The following is a 6,422-nucleotide window of genomic DNA, read 5'->3' as shown; positions in this document are numbered from 1 at the left end:
CCGTGACAGTTGGCGGGAGGCGGACATCGTCACACAAATCACTGGCGCGGGCATTTGCGCCAGTGGCTCTTCTTTTCTAGGGACGAGGAAGCTCCCCGCCGGCACCATTTTCGTCGCTTGAGCCATCGAGCTCCCGGCACAAAGGAAATTCGTTCCGCCGACGTGCTGCGGGTACTGCAGCCCCCCGAAACCGACAACATCCTCGATGGCGTCGATGAGGTCGTCTGCCGGAACTGGCTCCGACACGGAGTAGAAACAATGCGCCTTCGTGGGGTGCATCGCAGGAGGTCGGAGGGCCATGGGCAACGAGCCCTGGACACCAAGGCAGCAGGCCTGGCGCAGGGGCAGGGACGGCTCGTCCTCCGTAGTCGCTGGGGGGGCCGGGATCCGGGGGGGGGGGGGGGGGGGGAGCCGGAACCGGAAACTGAAATGAACAAACTTCAGCGCGCAGACGGGCAGAGTGACTGCAGAGTGACGGCCCACTATTAACGCGTAGGCGGGCGCCACACATGCGAGCAGGAGAGCGCGGAATGGGAGCGCCCCACTGGCTGACGTCCATGTGGAAGGAATTTTTCGCTATTTTCGTATCAAAATTGTGACGCAACCATTTGTTGTACACCGGTGCGGGTAATGTCATACGATTTTTCGTTGTAGTATATAGCATACCTCTCTTAGGTTGGAGGCTAGCTCCTGACCGGGATTCCAACCACCGACATATGTGCCTCAATTGTATGCGTTTTCCCGACTTTTGTTCTGGGTGGTGTCATACGAGTAGCAGCCGCATTAACCACCTCCGCTTCCGGTGAGTTGGTGCCGAGGTAGTACAAATGCAGTAATAGTCAAAAACGATACTAACAGCCAGTAATTACGTTTTTACTACCTTTTTTTCTAGGAGTGTGCCTCGCCGCAATACACCTGCCGAACACTGATCATCGTGAAGTGCAGCCTGTTTCGTGTAGTAGAGTATATCTCCGGATTTTGCCCGTCAAAACTTAATAGCGAGCTAATTGCATATCGCATGTAAGAATTTGAAGTTAAGCAAGTCACATCACATGACTATCGTTTAACTTTGCTTGTGAGGTTTTCCGTACTGTCCTGGTAAAAGTAAACATATAAATCATGCCTTTTACTTCCTGGGATATGCCGTAACATTAGGCTGCTGATTTGCCTCGTCCATCTAGGGGTACTGAATATGCGCTGACGGGCATTTTCGCACCTGGTCCTGATCGAAGTCAATGATCGCGCTGAGCGTCAGCCGCGGAAAATCTCCCATTTAACGGACATTGGTGAGAAACTGGCACTAAGATATGGTGCCGAAGTCAGGTTACGAACATTTGAGTGTACAGTGGGAACGATCACTAGTGCCGAGATGGTGCGTGGGTAGTCTTTCCTTATTTATTTGCTTTTTTTCCCAGGTGGCTGATCATGCACACATTCGCTGAAAAGAACTGGTGGATAACGTAAAGGATTGACCAGATATTTGCAGTGCCCCTATTGTGACCATATTCCTATTGCAAAGTACAAACCGAGTTTGCGTTTGAGAACCTACCCACAATGAGTGAAAGTCTTGGTGCGGCACCCGGATAATACCACTGATAACCAGGTCAAATTTAATACAAAACGGAGCAATACTTATCATCGCTGTTACGCCATCGTCTCGGTAATTTCACGGTAACGGGAAAAAGATCTTGTTGAATAATGCGCGATGGGATAAAGTAGAAAAATTACTTGCCCTTCGTTTTTATCCCAGGTTCAATACCAGTAACGGATTTTCTTCCGTGCGCCTGCCATCTACGAAATCTCGTTGAACATATCCGAGAGTACGTAGTTGGCACGATGACTTTCCCGTTTACGCAAGACGTCTACTGGCAATTTAATTCTAGGTCGGCAGGAAAGCGGTGTAGGAGAGACATGTCGCAACTGAATTGGGGATGTCTTTGCATGCTTCCCACACGTGCTCTCGGCGCTCCGCTTGCGACTTCAATGATTATTTGAGCAGTCCACGATCAATAAGTGCAGTCCCGATGACCTTGAAACCGAGAACGGCATCGGTAAAGGGATATAAACCATATAAGCGACAAAAGTCTAACAAAATAATTAGGAGGAGCCTTGAGCTTCGCCTTAAGAGTAGACGCGATAGGGCCTTCTCCTCCATTTTCCTCTTGCATTTCTGTTTTTCTTCCTCATTTTTACTCATGCACATACACACCGTTTGTTTCAGTACAATGAAGCACCATGAAACCACCTTTTTATTCCGGGCAATTTCTGACGTCTAATTTGCATATTTATATTCGGCTTGATTTTTAATTACTATAACATTAATACACATCCCAAACGCACGTCAATATGTCATGCAGAGCACAACGCGTTCACTAGGTGCGCGCGTAGCACGCTTGATCCAACAAACCTTCGTGTCGATCAGTGGGTCCGATTTCAGTCACTTAAAAGAAACATTTCCTCGTCTTGGAGATGAGCATCGTGCAGCCATTGAGGGGTGTATTCCTTTAGATGAGGTCAATTTGGCAATTTATTCTCTACAGGATCAGAAGCTTCCCGGCCCGAACAGTCTACGTAATGAGTTCTATAAAGCGTTTATGCCTAGCTTAGCACCGGCTTTGTTACATGACAGCTTATGACATGGGCCTTTTTTTTTGCTTCCCACATTCTACATTGGTCGCACCATACGGATCCTGAAAAGCAGAGATGCAGATCGGCTCAAAGCTGTTGAAAGTTTCGTTAATGGTTTATGGTTGTTTAACTTCCCAAAGCGACTCGGGCTATGAGGAATGCCGTTTTTAAGGCTCCGGAAATTTCGACCACCTGGGCTTCATTAACGTTCATTGACATCGCACAGCACACGGACACTTGAACGGTGTCGCCCGATATCCTTATGCAATGTGGATTATAAGGTATTTGCGAAGGCTCTTTCTACTCGTCTGCAGTTTGTGGCATTAGATGTATTAGGGCCGCACCAAGTGTGCAGGACCAAAGGAGGTAGTACCCAAAACAATATCGAAATTGCACGCTCCATGTTAGAGACGGTGTCAGATGAGGTCAGTGAAGTGGCTCTAATTGAGAGTGATCTAGCAAAAGCTTTTGATAATGTGCGTCAAGATTTTTTGTTTGCTGTATTGGAGAGTGCAACATTGATGATGTCTTGCTTAAAGGCATAGAACTATGTTATAAGGCGGCCACTACAAGGCTACAAGATGACTAAGAGCCATCATTTCTGTACTACTAATTTCGTTGCTGCTTTGTATGTTGTTTCTTTTTATTATTTATGCAACCACTCCCCTCTATAATGCCTATTGCCATGAGGGTAAACGAAATAAATAAATAAATAAATAAATAAATAAATAAGTAAATAAATAAATAAATAAATAAACGATAAATAAAAACTTTACAATATCTATTCAACTTAAAACATCTGTTTGACAGGGCTGCCCGCCACCGCCTTTGATATTTGCTTTATATCTTGAGCCTTGTCGTAGTATCATCAAGAACACAACTTTTCGTGACTTCTATCGCAATGTGAAATTAAGATTTTGGCTTATGATGATGACGTTGCCATTTTCTGTTCTGATAAAAAGACTGTGCTCGAGGTTTCACGTGCAACTGAGTAAGTAGTTTTGTGATAATTCGGGTGTCTCTTAACCTTGACAAATCAAAGGGGTTCTGTGTAGGTCAGTGGGGTAGAAAACCATGCTTTTATGGCGGCATCAGGTCGGACTCCGAAGAATTATAGTGTTGGGGGGCTCCCTTGCAATAGTGGACCTCACTGGGATTCTCAGATCTAGCTAGTTAGGCGAAAAGCCTAGGTTTGGATAGGTAGAGAGCTGCCTCTGTTTGCACGAGCACAACTCGCAATATTGTCACGTATTGGTGACGGCAGTCGAAGCAGCGATGAAGACGGACAAAAGGTCTTCTAAAAGAAAACTGTTTATTGGGCTGACTTGCACCCAAAATGGACTGAATCACTCGGCGGCAGCGAAGCGACAAGCGTGCTCAGCGGTCGTCGAACAGAATGCCCGCAGCTGTCGGCCGTGCTCAATTTAAAGCTGATAGCGAACTTTCGAGATAAGCGTGCAAAGTTACTATAGTCGGGTACAACTTTACAAGACAGGAGAGGCCCCATCCAGATGACCGAAGCGCAGCAGCCAATTGCCTCCGCGAATAAAGAAATAGTCCCGCTCAAAAAAATTGAGACTGCTTCTAAAACGCGTATTTCTCGGTATAAATAAGATTTGTGTATCTTCGTGAGTGGTTTAGTAAAACTATCATGATGCAAATGCTTCAGGACATGGCAGATCGCGAGCGAAAAATAACTCCGTGCCTTCTGCAACGCTGTGTGCCGTCTGCTACGGAGCGAATTCGACGGCACCGGGCGCGTAATTACAAAACAGTCTGGCTCAATAGCATAGGATTTTTATGTACTTTTTGTGTGTTTTCACAAGGTTATTTTTTAATGTGTGAGGCTTATTTTTCAATTGCTACTTGTTTCTTTTTTTTGCGGTTGCGAACCTACAATCTCGTGAGTTCACGCACGTTCGCGCACGGCATTCTGTACCTCTTTTCCGCCATGGAGCCCAGCGAGGTGTCATCGGAACGCGAGCCTTTGTTGCCGAACGAGCCTTGTGTCGCATCGATGATCACACCACCAAGGTGCCTCGGCAAGAGCAAGAGCGGCCGCATCCTGAACAGCGATTCGCGCAACATGATCTTCCCCTGCTACACGTTTTGGCCTAACAGGGAGCCTGAACGCAGCGTAGAGGAGATGAGCAAGTTTGTCGCTGACATGCTCGGTGTCAGCGAAAGGTCTGTGTTCAGGGTGAGGGAGGAAGTTAAAGCTTCGCATTTTTCGGGTGGCAAACTGACAACGCCGTCACGAAAGCGCCCACGCAATGCGGAGAAGAGAAGACGCAGCGCGAAGTTTGACAGCTTCACGTTGTGCGCGCTGAGGTAATGTGTGCACGATTTCTTTTTCCGCAACGAGATACCGATGGTCTAGAAGATCACTAACGAGTTCTCGGAGCGTATGGAACTCCAATCACTAAGGCGGTGTACTGTGTGTCGCCTGCTTGACGAGATCGGCTTCAAGCACGAAAAGAGAAGCCGCAACTCGCTGCTTATCGACCGCGATGACATCACCGATTGGCGGAATCGCTACCTCTGAGATGTGGAGCGCTACCGAGCTGAAGGCCGAAATGATCTTTTACCTGGGCGAGACATGAGTGACGGCGGGACATACTCGGTCGATCGTGTGGACAGACACCGTGGTGCAGAAGCGCAGACGCCTGTTCGCTCGAGCAAATGGCCTAACGACGGGTCTAAATCAACCTTCTGGGAACGGTCAGCGCCTGATCGTCACGCACATCGGCAGCAAGGATGGCTTCGTCGACGGCTGCTTGGATGTATTCCGAGGGCAAAAGATAGGCGACTACCACGATGAAATGAACGGCAATCGCTTTGAGGGCTGGTTTAATGGCATTCTGCAGAAGTTGCCAGCTGGTAGCGTCATTGTTTTAGACAATGCACCTTACCATAGCCGGCGAGAAGAGAAATTGCCAACGACGGCCTGGAAGAAAGAGAAGATACAGGAGTGGCTCACAAGCAAGAAGATCACCTACGCTGAAAGGATGATAAAGAAGCAGCTGCTTGAGCTGGTGGCATCTGTTAAGTCATGTTTTCTGAGGTACATCGTAGACAATGCAGCTGTAAGCGCCGGTTGCATTGTACTCAGGCTCCCGCCGTACCACTGCGAATTTAATCCCATTGAGCTTGTGTGGGCCAAGGTTAAAAATGGCATCACTGCGGACAACAGAGACTTCAAGCTGTCCACGGTCGACGCCATCTTGAGGGAGAAAATCAAGCACGTAGCGGCGGAAGACTGGGCGAAGAGTATTCAGCACGTGATGGACTAGGAGGCAAAGTTCAGACTTGACACGTCTAGGATTGAGCACATTCAACCCATCATCCTCCAGCTGGGTGAAGATGACACTGAAGAAAGCGACTCCGACTGTGAGCTGTCTGGCATTGAGCCACTGTACGAAGCATAACGGCTTCTTTTAACGAAAGAACAGCCTTTATTAGGATTACCAAAACTTTTCCGGTTGGTTCGCAACACACACCATCTATTCCGTAACCTCTGAAATAAATAAGCAGTTCCATTTATTGTGTATTCTTTACAATAGAAGCTCAATTCTGATAAGCAACGTCCTGCACACATTGTGCTCGATTTAAGAAGTGGCGTAGAAACATGTTTAAATGCTGATACATCTAAATTGAAACACAACTGTTAACTCTCGTTATCTTCGGCGGGCTCAAAATGCTCATTCAGGCAGCCACCATCGAGTTTGACGGGCCCCATGTTGAAATAACAGTATTCAAGGCACGCTTTACAGCTCTGTTAGAAGTCTGCTCTG

At 47.5% G+C, this 6,422-nt stretch overlaps 1 pseudogene; it reads left to right on the top strand.

Moving 5' to 3' along the window:
• The first annotated feature begins 4,645 nt into the window (after window positions 1-4,645).
• On the top strand, window positions 4,646-5,319 carry LOC144096642 (uncharacterized; annotated as a pseudogene).
• Window positions 5,320-6,422: the final 1,103 nt, after the last annotated feature.

The sequence above is a fragment of the Amblyomma americanum genome, chromosome 1 (assembly GCF_052857255.1).
Source record: "Amblyomma americanum isolate KBUSLIRL-KWMA chromosome 1, ASM5285725v1, whole genome shotgun sequence".
Classification (NCBI taxonomy): domain Eukaryota; kingdom Metazoa; phylum Arthropoda; class Arachnida; order Ixodida; family Ixodidae; genus Amblyomma; species Amblyomma americanum.
This window is presented reverse-complemented; position numbering and strand designations above follow the sequence as displayed.